The sequence below is a fragment of the Cibotium barometz genome, chromosome 14 (assembly GCF_041138505.1).
Source record: "Cibotium barometz isolate CiBa-2024 chromosome 14, ASM4113850v1, whole genome shotgun sequence".
NCBI classification, from domain to species: Eukaryota; Viridiplantae; Streptophyta; class Polypodiopsida; order Cyatheales; family Cibotiaceae; genus Cibotium; species Cibotium barometz.
The window spans coordinates 29,111,892-29,128,011 of record NC_141059.1 but is presented as its reverse complement, the minus strand read 5'-3'; the positions used below and the strand labels follow the sequence as shown (position 1 = coordinate 29,128,011).

General features: G+C 39.6%; 1 pseudogene; it reads right to left on the bottom strand.

Moving 5' to 3' along the window:
* Nucleotides 1–5,315: 5,315 nt before the first annotated feature.
* Nucleotides 5,316–16,120, bottom strand: part of LOC147631907 (dammaradiene synthase pseudogene) — a 136,635-nt pseudogene continuing 125,830 nt past the window's right edge.

Genomic DNA, 16,120 nt, shown 5'->3' with positions numbered 1-16,120 from the left:
GGCTACTTGACGAAATGGAGAAAGTAGAGAAAGACGAGGGGATGCATATCACGATGGAAGAATGGGAGTATGCTAAGGGATGCATGAGCAAGGTCAGTATATAGAATGTTATGCATAAGTTAGGAGCTTTCAATAATTTAGATTGCTTATTTAATTGATTTTGTCTTGGTGTAGTGCACTATGTTCAATGCTATATGGTGTCAGGGCAAGCATTTTCGAACACAACGGATTGATGATAAGAGAAACATACAAGATTGCAGCATCATTGCTAGCTTTGAGGGAGCCAATGGAGCCATGGATGATTATTGTGGCATAATCCAAGATATTATTAAGCTTGACTTTCGACGTTTCTTTGTGTATGTTTTGGATGTAAAGTGGTTTAAGGACGTGGTGGAAAGAGGCCCTAATGCAACAATCAAATGCCATGCAAGTGGCTTTGTAACTATTGACTCCACAAAGTTTTGGCAAAGTAAGAAGGACACACTAGCACTACCGCAACAATGTGAACAGGTACTATACACACATATAAAAGTACTCACTTTTAAATATTTAATACCTTCGATGCAAGGAAAATAACATGATTGTATTTGTGTTTGAATTAGGTTGTCTATCAACCAATGGTGGATAATAACAGATGGTGGCATGTCATACCTATTATGCCACGTTCCAAAGTGATGTATAGTACATTTACGAATATAGAGCGTATAGAGGATGATCATGGCCATGGAGGTGATGATGACCGTGATACGAGAGAGGAGGATGATCATGAGATAGGAGATACAGATATTGAGGCCATTACTCGTGAGGATGAGCCTACCATTGGTGATGCTGATTTCGATGAGCACATGAGTAGCACAAGTAGTAGTGGGTTGAATGTATTTGTAGATCTAAACACTTGTTTGGATTTTGAAGTAGATAGTTTGGCAAGGGTTGATCTCATTGAGGATGAGATTGAACTGTAGTCCATCATTGATATTGGCTAAACTATTTTACATATTGTCTCATTCTCCTCACCTCACTTATTTTTTGTATATGTGGGTTTGCAAAAAAGCATTGATGTTTTTGTTAAAATTATGTGCTTTGGTAATCATGGAATTTTTTTGGAAAGCAGTGATGTACATTTACCAGCCTACACCAAAATCTCACTTTTTGTACTCTCTGTTTTGCGTCTAAATACGCGTCTAATTCTTAGTGTAGATGCACTAATAGACGCCCTAATACACGCGTAAATAGATGCGCTGTTAGACGCAGTGTTAGATTCTCAGTGTAGACGTCCTAATAGATGCCCTAATACACGCATAATTAGACGCGCTATTAGACACGCCCGTAATTTCTCTATTCAAGCAACGCCTATAGACGCGCCCGCTATTTTGTGCGTCTATCAAGCGCGTCTATAGTTGCTTTGTGTTGTTGTGATGTAGGAAAATGTGGTGGACCGTTCTCCTTCTCATGAGGAGTACGACTTTGCTTATCGTAAATGGAATCTCATGAGGAGTATGACTTTGCTTATCGTAAATGGAATCTCCACCACATTTGAATGGTTGCGAAAACATGGTGTCACAATGAACTATGAAGCTATGCCTGCTGTAAGTTTATATTGTTTTGGTTTTATAAGCTTTTAGAAATTCATATAGTTTGTGTATTAACATTACTTGATGTTGTGTGACACTACAGGAAGATGATGAAGAGGAAATAGGCAAGGAGGACCAAGAGGATGAGAAGGAGAATGAGTAGAGATTGGCCTATTGTGTAACTTCATACTCAATGTAACTCGCCTGTTATGACATTTTGGATGTAACTCACCTTTTATGGCGTTCGGGATTTAATACAATTAAGATTTTGGGAGTTACTATGTTTCATTTCATATTTTAACATGTCAATATGTCCATTTGTACAAATTAGAACTACTCTCAATATATTGACTTGAATTTTTTTTTGGGGCAGATTGGGAAATTAGCCCTAATCTACCCCAAAAAGAAAAATTACAGTACCGCTAAGCGACGAAAATAGCGACGCTAACGTTTTTTATTAGCATCGTGAACGAAGAAAATAGTGAGATTGATTTTGTTTTTAGCGCCAAAGTGTGGCACAAATAGCGATGCTAATGTTTTTAACAATGTTGCTGAGCGGCAAAAATACCGACGCTGATGTTTTTAATAGCATCGCTAAGTGGCAAAAATAACATGGGATAAAGCAGTGATTATAACGTGGGATATAGCGTCAAAAAAATAGCGACATATATAGCAGCGCTTACAACAACGCTTACACCCCGATACTGTTCTAAATCATTTTATAGGATCTTTTTACACCCTGCCAATGCTAACCCCTCTTTTTGTTGTAGTGCAAGTAGGTTGAGAGAAATGTAGGTACGTACGTATGATATGCAAAGGGAAGGAAAAGGTAGATCAACCTTTTGTACTTGATGATTTGTCAGCAAGTCACTCATAGGTGGATGGTGACTCGATCTAGTGGCTCTAAGTAAATCCTTGATGAGATGCTCGGCATTCTATCTATGGTTACTCCTGGTGTAAGGAGAATAAAGGTTGTTTTGAGGATACCTGGCAATGATCCAAGTGTAGACACATCTATGAGGGTTAGGTACACTGTTGATAGGTTAAGATATGATGGATATACAACCCATAATTATGCTTACATGGTCAAAGAAATAGAGGATTTGAGCACACTTGTTTTGAACAAGTACTTGGAAATAAAATGAGAAGATGCCATGAATGAGGAGATGACAGCATTGGATGCAAATGCAACATGGGAGTTAGTGCCTTTGCCTAAGGAAAAGAAGACAATTGGATGTAAGTGGGTGTATAAGGTCAAGAATAACGTAAATGGTGCAGTGAGTAGGTATAAGGTGAGATTGGATGCCAAGGACTATGTGCAGACCTATGGCATTGACTATATGGAGACATTCAGGTTTGGTTACAAGAATGGAAACCATGAGAGTTGTTATTACTATGGCTGCAGGCAAAGAGTTACCCTTTACATCACATATCCCAATATAAAGAATGCCTTCTTGCATGGTGATTTGCAAGAAGAAGTATACATGATGTAGCCACTAGGTTATAAGAGTGATGCACACCTAGATTTTGTGTGAAGGTTACGTAAATCCCTATATGACTTGAAGCTACATGCACCCAGAGCATGGTCAAACAAGATCGGGGAGTATCTTATTACTATTGCATTTCATATATCTAATGTAGATTTTTCACTTTATGTAAAAAAGACAGATAGAGAGATCATGCTATAAGCCATCTAAGTGGATGACTTGATTGTCATTGGATGATAATAATACTGACATACATGATGTCATGAGGATTTTGAAGTAGAAGTTTGAGGTGAAGGATTTGGGTGAGCTATAGTATTTCTTGGGCATAGAGGTGGTGAGATCATCACCTCATGGCATTTTGTTATTACACACAGAGGCAGTATGGCTTGGACATGTTGTCCAAGTATGGTATGATAGGCTGTGCACATAGAAGCTCCATAAATTTAGGAGATTACTTGGAGTGTAGTGTGTGGAGTTGAGCTCAAGGGGGAGTATTCACATATCAAGCTCAACTAGTGCTGTAGGAACATTGACGGCCCGCCTTGGTGATAGCTTTTGCACTTATGCCACTGGCATGGTTGGTGAGATTATGGTTGACATGCCACTAGTGGATGACAAGCTGTGTGATAGCCACCTTGGAGTACTAGAGTTATGGCATAGTTATAGTACCAACTCATATATAGTCGAGTTCATACTATGGACTGACGATTGTATGTTATTATAGGAGAGTACATTCTCTTTTATATTATGTATACTTATCTTTTAGTTATATGGTTGTAGAGAAGAGTAGAAGATAGAAGAAAATTAAGCCATCCATCTCTCTTATGTTTTGCATTCTTTTGTGTGTTTGTGTGTGTTTGCATGCAAGGAACTCAAGTTCTCCCTCTCCCCCCCATTCTTTTTAAGAAAGGGGGGTAGAGAAAAGAAAATATGATCTGTTTCAACCCCCTCTCATATATTTTGCGTATAGGGGTCCCATTGGACGGGTGGCAATATACCATCACACTCATCCAACGTCCGATGGGGGCGAAACTCTGCAAGTGGGGGGACAGTGACCCCATGGACCCACTCACAAAATTTCACCTCCATCGGATGCCAGATAGGCATGACGTCCTACCCAAACCCATTCTTTTTTTGCAGAGGGGGCTCGTTCTGCACTATGCAAAAAAAGAATGGGTGGCAACACCCATTCGGCGTCCAATGGGTGTGATGTCTAAGTACCCAAACTTGCTCTATGCATGCAGTTATGCCCCACAACTATATGTACGAATGTAGGTGTGTGCATATCTCCATGGGAATTTTAAAACTCCAAAATTCCTTTATTGAAGCATGGTTGTGGACACAGTTATGACCTCATCCTCGTATAGTAGTATCGCAAAAAGCTATGTAAGAAAAGTCAAATATTGAGTTTCATTTCCTTTAACTAGAGTGTATAGAGCTCGACATTAAACAATAATATTACAATCGTTGTGACTAATCAAGAAGAAGCTCACTTGGATGGGCCATTAGTCACCATTAAATGAGTGTTATTGAGTTGTTAAACTTCAACTAAATCTAGATGGGAGTACCAAAGGAAGTATAATATGAGAGGAGGCATGGATAGGAGCCTATGAGTGAAAAAAGAAGACATTCATTTTGGTTTCCTTGGAATGAAAACATCAATAAACAAAGAAACTAAAACAACATCTGCATGCCTACTATTGCATTTTTCTCCATCATCGGCCCCCCTTCTCGCTTATCCCTTTGGCTCCCTATTCGCAAGGTAGTACGTGGTGCAATGCGTTAGTGAACATAGAAGTTTGGTCATTCCTAATCGGCGCAATAAATGTAATGTGCTACTACTGCTGCAACTACAGCCACAGTTCGTAAAAGAAACAGAAAGGATGCCTAGGAACCCTGCGTCCTTCTGTTTCTTTTATGTGCGGCGTGAAGAAGCGATGCCTAAGAACCTTGCATCACATCTAGGAACATAACTGCATGCTAGAATATATTTCTTTGTAATAAAAAAATTGGTATTATAATCACTTGAAAGTGTAATAAATGACACTTTTAAAATATTTCTTTTTGTCAACAAAAATAAAAAATATCTATGGTTCTATTTTTTCTTCGTCTTTTCTAAATTGTGAGTTTAATTTTTTTCAGAGAGTAGAGAGAGAATAGAACTAGTAGCTCTAGTAGGGTGGCTTCAGAAGGTGATCATACACGGAAAGAAGCCCGAAATAATAAATTGTGAGAGTTTTATTTTTCTAAAAGAGTAGAGAGAGAATACAGCTAGTAGCTCTAGTACGGTTGCTTCATAAAGCGAAATAATAATAAGAGGCGTGAAATATAGCTATGCAAGAAAAGCCAGTTCTAGCCTTTCAAGAGGATAAAGGCATAATTTTCTTAGCTTGAAGCAGACAAGAACGGTATCGTGCAAGAGCCGTGAGAGTGAAATGCTGGGCGTAAAAGTGATACCTGGGGTACAAATGACCAGGAAAGCCTGTTCCTGTGAAGGAAGCTTCGTACCAAGATCCATCTTTTCTTTGGGTGGTTAAGAGGTATCTGACTCCATGTTCAATGGAATCTACCTCATATTTTCCTAGAGCATCTCCTGCAGCCAATAATCCTATAGCTGCCCATGCGGTTTGAGAAGGAGTGCTTCCATATCCGGTCTGCTCTTTGAGGGCGGCAGGGTCGTTGTAGCTGTAGCATGTTTCACCCCACCCTCCATCTCCTATACTGTTGTTAGTGTTCTGCACTTGAACTAGCCATTTGGCTCCTCTTGAGATTTCTTCTTCATGAGTGGAGGGTGCCACGACAGATAATGCAACCAGCACGCCGCACGTGCCGTAGATGTAGTTAACGCCCCATCTTCGGAACCAGCAGCCGTTTTTCTCCTGCTCTTGTCTGAGGTAGGCGAGGCCTGTAGAGATGGACTCCGGGGGTGGCAAAGGAGCGTTGAAGTTGCCGTGCTGTAATCTGCCCACTCTTTCCAGGACTCTAGCGGTGACATCGGAGGTGTTGGGGTCGATCATAGCTTTCAGGTCACCGTAAGGGGTCTTGGTCATTATCTTTGTCGAACGCCGCCCAGCCACCGGCTTTGCACTGCATGGAGGTGATCCACTTGACGGAGCGAGCAATGGCCCCCTGCTTGACGCTCTCCATGGGATGGGGATTTTCATTTTCATTTTCTTTATTTTGTCTTTTTGAAATATTTGAGAGAGAGAGAGAGAGAGAGAGAGAGAGTGTGTGTGTGTGTGTGTGTGTGAAGGAGGGGAAGAGATTAAAGTCCAAACCAAGCCCCACTACCTCAAGACATGGTGTTCAAATCTTTAGAGTAAAATCCATCAACCCTAATAAGTATGGACTATTATAGAGATGACAATCCATGTAAGTGTGCAACCTATTTAGCAATGAGCCAAATCCATATTTAAGCCATCTCTATGCCCTTTGGCCTCCCAAGACATTATCTTGTGTGGATATGATAATGTTAACCATGGCTACTCATCCTAAGGGGGATATATATACATGATCCAGTGCTTTTAGGAAACTACAATAATATGAAGATGGAGCATTGATATTCCATACCATATTTCCCTTTTAGTCTTTTTATTTGAGCTATACTCAACCAGATGTTTTTTCAAGCATTGAATATATTTCATTAAACTTTTATCTTTTGCGCTTGTACCATATGAATTTGGACAAAAAGGTAAGATATAATGGCTAAATTAGTAGGACCCTAAATGTTAAAATGTGTAAATCTCAATCGATGGTTTGAAGGGGGAAAACAAGATTCACTCGTTAGCTTTATCCACATGGTGGGATGGTTGTGTGGATGGGGCCTTTAAGGAGAACCATATTGATAGTAAGCTTCTTTCACTTCCCCTCGGTATCCTTCCAACATTTTGAAGGAGGAGGTGGGTAGTGAGTATGTGGACCTCTATCACTTCCCCTCAATTCCCACTATGCATGATGAGTGCATCACCTCATGTTGGTACTAGCCATTAATTAGTCATAGGCATGTTAGCGACTCTAAAATTCTAGTAGTGGTGGCTGTCTTCTCAAGAAACATGATTTTGTTAGCATTGGCTTGTATAATTGAGAAGCCATACAATTTGTAGAGAGATTTAATACAAAGTATAAGTCAATCCGCATCCTCGGAGAACTGGCTATGCAACACATGGAAAATATTCTCATCCATTTGGGACAAATAGTTTCCAAGTGGAGTATCTTTCTTGCTAAAGCCTGCTTGCCTTGAGCCTTTACCTCTCCCTAAGAGGTTGTCTTCATCTGCTACCTCCAACTGTAAACAAGAGGAATACTGTGAAATTATTGTAAGTTAAAACAATATAATGTATGGATTCAAATTCATATTCATTTACCTTTTGATTTTCATCTCGTTCAAGTATATCTGATATCCAGAGTGAGATTGAGGTTTCTTTGGTGTCTTTAAATTAGACATAATCACTCTGTTCCTACGAACATCAACAATACCAAGTGACGCTTGAAGGTGATTAAATTCATCTTCGGAGATCAATGGTTGTGACTCTTGTGCTTTCTAATACATAATGATAAAGCATGAGTTGAGTTAATGAACTTGTCATCTGATGTAGACACATCTAAAGAAGCAAATTCATCATTATGCCTATTCTCAATATCAATGAGCCCTTCAGCAGCTTCACAACCCTCTACAATGATGGCAAGACAATAGTCCTCCCTCAAGTTAAATAACTTTTGAATATCAGTAAGGAGAGTAAATACTCTTTATCCTTGATAGCAAAACTTGGTAGTGAAGGAACAATATATTTATGCAATGGATCTCCACCTTCCTTGGGTGACTGAACGATTGTATGTGCCTTTAATTCTGTGATTTCATTATCCTTGGCAAGCCTCTCCTCCTCCTCGGGTCAAAGTTCCTCCTCTATATCATTTGCCTCTAAATCTCTGAGAAAGTAAAATTTTGAAGAGCGTTCAATCTCCTCAAGTTCCTCCTCTTCACCTCCAAGAGCATTTTTGACAATGGAGAAATACTTTAGCCATAGTTTTGTCATTTTCTCTACTTTTTTCATACTTAATACTGTCTTTGATTACAGGGCATACATTTCTACAATGCCCCCACAGAGGTTTCAAGCAGCATATTTGTGGTTGATCCTCTAATATCAAGTGATATCTTTTCAAAGACAAGATCAAATATTGAAGTGTTTTTTAGTACATATGACAGCCTGAGAAACTATTATATATTCATCCCATATAATGAAAGGTAGTATTTTTTAATAGTTTTAAGGTAGTATTTTTTAATAGTTTTAAATTCATAACTCATGTGAGTAGATATTTTCTTACTATTGTTTTATTTGTAGTCACCATTGGAGTCTTATACTCATTGATGTTTTGAATAGAGAGGTTACTTTCATGAACTCCTTAGCAGGTATCCATGGTCAATGAAAAATGTAAGTATCTCTTTTCATCAAATATCACAATTTTGTTACAAACATTGCACCTGTTTGATATGCTCTTTATTGCAGTGCTTACAAAATTGTATTAGCATATTTAGAGAAAAATTATGAAGACCTTGCAGATCCAGAGAAGCCATTCAAGTATCTTCAAAAAGAGGTATTGAGAATTTAGTCTGGATGTTTCTTTGTTTGAAGATGGCGTTCTTCTAATTATACTTCAGGTTCCAATTCAGTCTGACAGTACTAGTTATGGATGGGCGGTGATTGCAACAAATGCTTGTAGGACAATAGATTTTAAGTTATTAAAATAACAAGTCAATGTAAGAACCCCAGAGAATCCTTTGCATTGCTCTTAATGTATTTGTACATTATTTTTCTTAGAACTCCACTTTTTTTGGTAGTGTACCTTGAAACTTATATTTGGTGGATAAGAGAGAGATGTATTGAGATTATATTGGACAAAGCAATTACGCATGTAGATCCTCACTCTCCTCCTCCAGGAGATTAGGCTCAAAGAAAAGGGAAGGAGAAGAAGCTGAAAAGACATAAAGATAAAGGCAAGGGTTTGCCAATGCATTCTCTTTTAAAATTTGAGAAGATGCAAAAAGCCTCAAAGGAGACCATTGCAAAGGAAACACCATATTGGGGAATATGGGAATTTCCCATAAGTTTGGGACATGTGGTCAAATTTTGGATTAATCATAACTTGAACACCGTTACTCCGAATTGAGAGCTCTATAGCTCACTAGATTCCATTTTCCAAGCGCTTTCCAACAATAGGTCACATGATATGGTTTTGAAAAACTTATAGGCATGTTATCCAGGTCCCACCTTTTTAGTATTCAAAAAATGGGAGTTGGGAAACTCCCAAACTCACGAATATAGTGTTAGAAGTCCTCTGCAAAGAAGACATCTCAGCCAAAGAGAACCTCACAAAATAAATCTCATGCAAAGAAGCCCTCTGCTCAGAAGCCCCTCAACTTCGGTGATGTTCCTGCTCAAGGACAAGAGGAAGCAAAGTCTGGGAGTCCAGAAAAACCAAGTGAAGACCAAGAGTAAGCAAAGTCTAGGAGCCCAAATAAGCAAAGTGAAGATCAAGAGCAGGCAAAGTTTGGGAGTCCAAATAAGCAAAGTGAAGATCAAGAGTAGGCAAAATCTAGGAGCCCAAATAAACAAAGTGAAGATCAAGAGGATTATAATATTTTGTAACTTCACACATACGCAGTGACATTTTATAACTTGCAAGATGTATTTGTACCATTTATTGTATATAAATCACCATTCGTTTATGAAAGATGTAGTTATCTACTAAATGTTTGTTCACAAATGGAAATGGTCAAGAAAAATGTCAATTGTCTACTCATTCATGGTTTAAAAATTACAACAGTTGGAGGTAAACAACTCATACAAGATATAGAGCATTTAGCTCTTCTTCCAATTGTAGTTCTATTGCCCCTGAATTAGGGGAGGTGTTGTCAAGAAACTCCACGGTTTCCCTAATGTCTTTTAACGTCCACTAAGAGGTAACACTAACATCCTTTCTTTCAGCATGTGGAATAACCTGCAACTCAAACCTAAATGACATGCAATCTATATCAGATTCCAAAGGCTTCTAGATACCCAACTTAAGTTTGTATCTCCTATAATCATAACCAATAGTAAGATATTGTCGAGAGATATTGTAAGACAAAGCCAAGGATTGAGGACATGCATTGCACCTTCTGTAGTCACCCTTATGGTTATACTCTTTAGATTTCCAAAACAATCCTATAATGTTATCCAAATGCTCTGCTGGGAAATTTCTACTTTTTTTTTCCGGAGAGAGATCCTACTAATAGTTAACATTACAACTCGCTCAACGTCCCAGCCACGCTGGTGTCGTGAGCTACAAGATCATCTATGCGGCCCTCTGAAGAGGGCGACGAGCACACTCGACCAAAAAGAGCGGAGGGGCTACACTGGAGTCCTCCTGGGAAAGGCGGCCAGAACATGATCGACGCCGAAAGGGAAGCTTATGGAGAGCGCGGATGAGAGGTGTCACCGAGGGGTCCAAGCAGGGTTTGAACCCAAGACCTTTCGGTCCTAGGCAAACACTTTACCACTTGGACTATCACCTCTTTGGCTGGGAAGTTTCTACTTAGCCATGATGCCTTTGTCCTCTATAACTCTGTGTCCTTGAAGCAAGCTACAAAGACATGTAGAGGCATGAACCATGATAACCGTATCCTCCTCGAGATCCTTCCCAGAGTCATGATCTTTTGAATATCCTGGGATATTTTATGTTTGAAGCTCTGCATCGTCGCTTCATCTGGAATGTCCCAAATAAGAGAAGCTTTGCTTGGCACTGCTAAATCCTCAATTTTCTCATACACACCTAGTTTTGGGGGAACAACGTATTGTGTGTAGTATACAAAAAGATTACCCTTACTAAAAAAAGCCACATTATGGTCACGACTCACCATACATTCAAGCTCTATAAATTCTTTGTCAATGACTTGGAAAGTACCACTGAAGCTCTCTACAAGATGCCACTCAACAAACTAGGAAGGTAAAAAGATGCAAGGAGGAAGAGAGATTTAGCTCTTGCAAGACCTCACACATTCACACAAACCCTAGAAGAGAACACACACGATGAGGACAAGATGAGATGCTGAAAATTGTTCTCCTTCTTCATCTTCTCAACAAAAGGGTTCTAACAAAAGATAAGGAAAATATAACAGAAAATAAGTCAACTAGCAATTTTACTCACAAAGCATGCTATGAATGCCAACTTTCCTCCTCGCTCAAAGTGGGAAGCTGAAAAGATGTAGGGAGAAAGAGATCTTGAGCTCTTGCAAAAGCACTCAGTCACTCACACATACCCTACAAGAGAACACACAAGATGAGAACAAGATGAGAGGCTGAAAATTGTTGTTGTTCTTCTTCTTCTCAACAAAAGGGGTCTAGCAAAAGATAAGGAAAATACAACATAAGTACTAAAGTACTATGTACATGCGTTCCATAATGTGAACACGGTAAGTGAGTGAGATGACAAGATAAGTATGCCATAACTCAATGGTGGACTAGTCGCTAGTGTAGTCTAGTTTTAGAATCACTGGCAAAGATCTATCATGTCAGCATCCTAACAAACACTCTAGTGATGTAAGTGGAGAAAAAAATCACCTAGGCATATTATAAGTGTCAGCTCGTGTTGATCTTGATATCTCAACACTCCCCCTTAAGCTCAAATCCATCTCTATGACTCTAAGCATAGTTCTGAATCTGTAAAGCTTCTCTACTCCCAGGGCTTTCATGAAAATGTGAGCCACCTTCACCTCTGTGCTAACCTACATGAGATCAATGTCTCGTGCTAAGACCCTCTCTCTAATGAAGTGATAGTGGGACTCTATGTGTTTAGTTCGCGCATGAAAAATCAGGTTCCTCGCCAACTATATATGCTGAGGTTTTCATAATAGATGGAAACCTATGTGTCAACCTACATTCTCAAATCACTAAGTAGCTTTAGCAATCAAGCTACCTCACATGCTTCCATTGTAGCACTCCTATACTATGCCTATGTACTTGACAAGGCAATTACTAGCTGCTTCTGGCTGCTCCAAGTCACAAACACCACTCCCAAAAGAGAACATAAATCCACTGGTAGATCTCCTATCTACTGCGATACTACCAACCCAATTTGCATCAATGTATCCAAACAACTACAATTTTGTATCAGCCTCATAAAAGATACCATAGTCTATAGTATACTTCACATGGCGCAACGTGTGCCTCACACCATCTAAATGTGGCTTCCGAGGAACCTACATAAACTGGCTTTGCAATCCAACTATATAATGATCATCATGCACTACTACATGATAGCCTAATACCGGCACTTATACGATGTCATTAAACGGGGTCTAAAAAAGCCCCTGTCACATCGGTATAAACCCTGGTATCTGTGCCGAAACCACGATGTCGGTATTTGCATCGGGTGCTTATACCTGCATGCATACCGGCCCTTATACTGGCAAATATACCAGCACGGATACTAGCAGATATACCGGTGCGCATGCTGGTAGACGAATATACCGGTGGATATATCGATGACCATAGCAGTAATTTTTTATGGACAAAATGGTGTTGCCAAGCTGCCTGCAGTCAACAGGACTCAACAACAGTAAACAGACAGCACCATTCGGTCCAAAATAGAGCACAAAAGACAACCGTGCTCGTTTTTTTATTTTCAGATAAACAAGAAATTAAACATTACTCATGAATATTTTGATCATATACCAATAGTTTAAAGGACTTACATTATGGTAATGCCTCCCAATTGATGGTCTCTCCTTCTACTTCAAGCATCTCAAATAAGGCCACAAGGCCATATTTGTGAGCGTACTTCTCTTGTCGCCTACTTGGTGGGCGATTCATGGCCAACTCCTACATAAACGATTAACAATTACAACTTTTAGAAATCAACATTTAGCCCACATACATACATTTAGATAAACAAAATTGCTACAAATACTTACGAATTCATGGCGCATGGTTTCGTAACCACCACTCCCAAGATGAGAAGCCCCTACTGTTTGGAGTCTCGTCCTTGCCGCCTCTCTTTGTTGTTGAAACCTCTCTGGTGTCTCTGTGAGCTCCTGAGCTATGGCTTCCCACTCCCTATCATCTAGCCAAACAGGTTTCTCTTTCTCCTCTCTAAATGCATCCCTCGCCTCTGACCTACGATGCCCCATCAAAATGCGAGCTGTATATTGTTTCCACTCATTAGAGACGACATTCATAGGGTCAAATGGCTGAAACTCTTGCTTTATCTTTGTATTTATGTAATTTTTCTTCTCCTTATCTTGCTAATCCCATAAAGTCATAACAGAGTTGTGAAACTATATAGTGCACAATTGTCGAATTCGTGTCTTCATTGCCTTCCTTGCACTATTCATTATAGGTGCCCCATCCCTAATTGTGTATATCTTGTTGTTGTCATGGACATGTGCAAGGAGTGGAAGGTGAACCTATGGGTGTGCTATCAATAGATGAGAGCAAAGGACGACGCTCACGTGGTGGTGGTGTCACAACATCTGTGGCACTACCACCACAACAACCTCCCCTTGAAGACCTACTATGTGAGCAACGTCTATGTGAAGAGGTGGTAGATCGAGCTGTAAGAGGAGTGGAAGGCTGTGTGGTATGAGGTGTGGGAACTGCCATCGTACCTACAGGTGTGGGAACTGCCGTCGTGAAACTAGATGGTGAGGCAGATGTCCCTGCTCTAGAACCCCAATAAGTCTGAGCCATGGCTCTCTGCTCTGGAGTCATGGACGAGAAAAAATCATATAACTGCTCGGGACTCATGCCCTGAGGTGTAGGGTTAAATGAGAAATCAAGACTGTAGTTGAGCGGCGGTGAGTCATCACCCATGGCCTGTTGGACAAAAAACCATATGACAAACTTGTGCGAAATGAAAATTACATGGTAAACAATGAAAGAACCATATGACAAACATTAACAATGATAAACAACAATGGTAAACCATATCACTTTGCACCTGCACTAGTGATTATGATGGTAAACATTAACAATGGTAAACAATGAAAGGACCATATGACAAACATTAACTTCCCTAAACAACAATGGTAAACCATATCACTTTGCACCTTCAATGTCATAAAATCATTACAAATATGTCATAACTATTTGCATAATCATTAAGATACATCATTTAAAAAAAAAATTCTATTCTATCATCCTCATTAAGATCAGTAGCCCCAAAGAGATCTATTTCTATGTACATTTCAGCATCCTGATCATCATTAAAAGTCCCTTGATGAAGGATGTCCTCATCATCTATGTCTTCTTCCTCAACAGGTTTTCTAGCTTCATTGGTTTGCACCTCCTCATTTGGATCTTGCTCTAGTTTCTCCTCTTCATTTGCTTGATCCTCTTCATTGTTGATATCGGCTTCTTCTTGTTGCTCCCCACCACCCTGTGAATCCACATCACCCTGTTGTTGTAGCTCTAATTCTTCACAAATTTGCTTACTGCGGGGGGCGACTTGAACCACAAATAGCCAGCGTGGATCTTTTGGATCCGCTTTAAAGACAACCTGCTCACAATGCTCTAGGCGCACAAAAGTATCTTGCTGATCGGTCCATACCTTTGTGGCGTCCACTTGGATGAGGTCACTCTTGTCTGTACGTACAGTTGCATGTGGCCCATTTGTGATTACCTTGAACCACTTCACATCAAAGATAAACAACTCAAAACTTCTAAAGCCAACCTTTAATATGTCTTGAATGGTTCCAAAGTAATCAAGCATTCCACTAATTGTGTTATCATCACTTGCACTTGCTTGACTTTCTTGAACAAATTGTGTTGTGACACAACAATCAAAGGTTGCTCTTCTTTTGTCTATTTGTTCTACTCGAAAATGACGTCCATGTGACCAAAATGCCCCATATTTGTGATACTACAAATAGCACATAAAGATTGTTGATGGACAAACAATAACTGAGACATGTAGAGAAAAAAAAGAGAGACATGTAGAACTTAAACACTTACATGCCAATTGCATGCTTTTGTAAGCTCCTCCTCCTCCTCTGTTATAGTTAAACCAGCACGTTTGGCTTCTAAAATTGTAGCTTCTAGCCATCTATGTGTGGGAAAGTCTGGAAGAGCTTGCAGACCTTATGGATATGGGAGATTTCTTGTAGTGCGATTCCTTCTGAAACTTAAACGATCTTGTACTCACTGTCGCTTGAGAGCTTCATATGTCTCAATCCACTTCTCCATTACATGTGAGTTCAAGATGCAAAATTTGTTGATTTTTTCTCGCAAATTGTTATCCATCTTTCTCTTCCTTATTACTTCTAGATTTATGCTAGTGCATGCACAACCCACACCTCCCTTGTCTCCTCATTCGTGCGGCACACCAAGCATCATGCCTATGGGGATCATTGGTCTGCAACCATTCAAGCCGAGCATGACTTTTTGCAGCCTTGTGTGCCTCTTGTGCAAGCTTAGATTGTTGGGCCTACTCCCTAACCAATACCCTTCCACCAAAGGTTGTGCGATAAAACCAATTGAACATCTCTTATAGATAGTTTATACGTGTTCCTCCAACAAAAGCTCCGCCTCCATGTCTTGTATTTTTGAAATGAACCCCTCTTGCTTTATAATGTGATTTCTCCATCCCTTGGGTACTCCACGTGTCGAGCCATCCATACTTGTTCATGAAATATGCACCATGCACCATGAAATATGCACCATGCACATAAACTCTATGCTGTACACATAACAATAGAGTTTAATTAGAAAAAGTCAAGGTTAAAATACCTGTTTATTTTTTTACTGCACAACTTACCATTTCGCAACTCAACACGTAGACTCCAAGAGAATCACATATGATTGTGGTGTAATGGTAAGTTTTGACCAAGAAAGTCGAGCTAGTAGAAGAGATAATAATATTATAGCAGAGAAAGTTGAATATTGTGGAACAATTCAAGACATCTTTGAGATTGGATTTAGAGCTTTCAAAGTGTTCGTCTCTGATGTTAAGTGGTTCAAAGTGGTATATAGAGGTACTCAAGCAACCGTCAAGAAGCATCCAAGCAGATTTTTCAATTGACGTAACTAA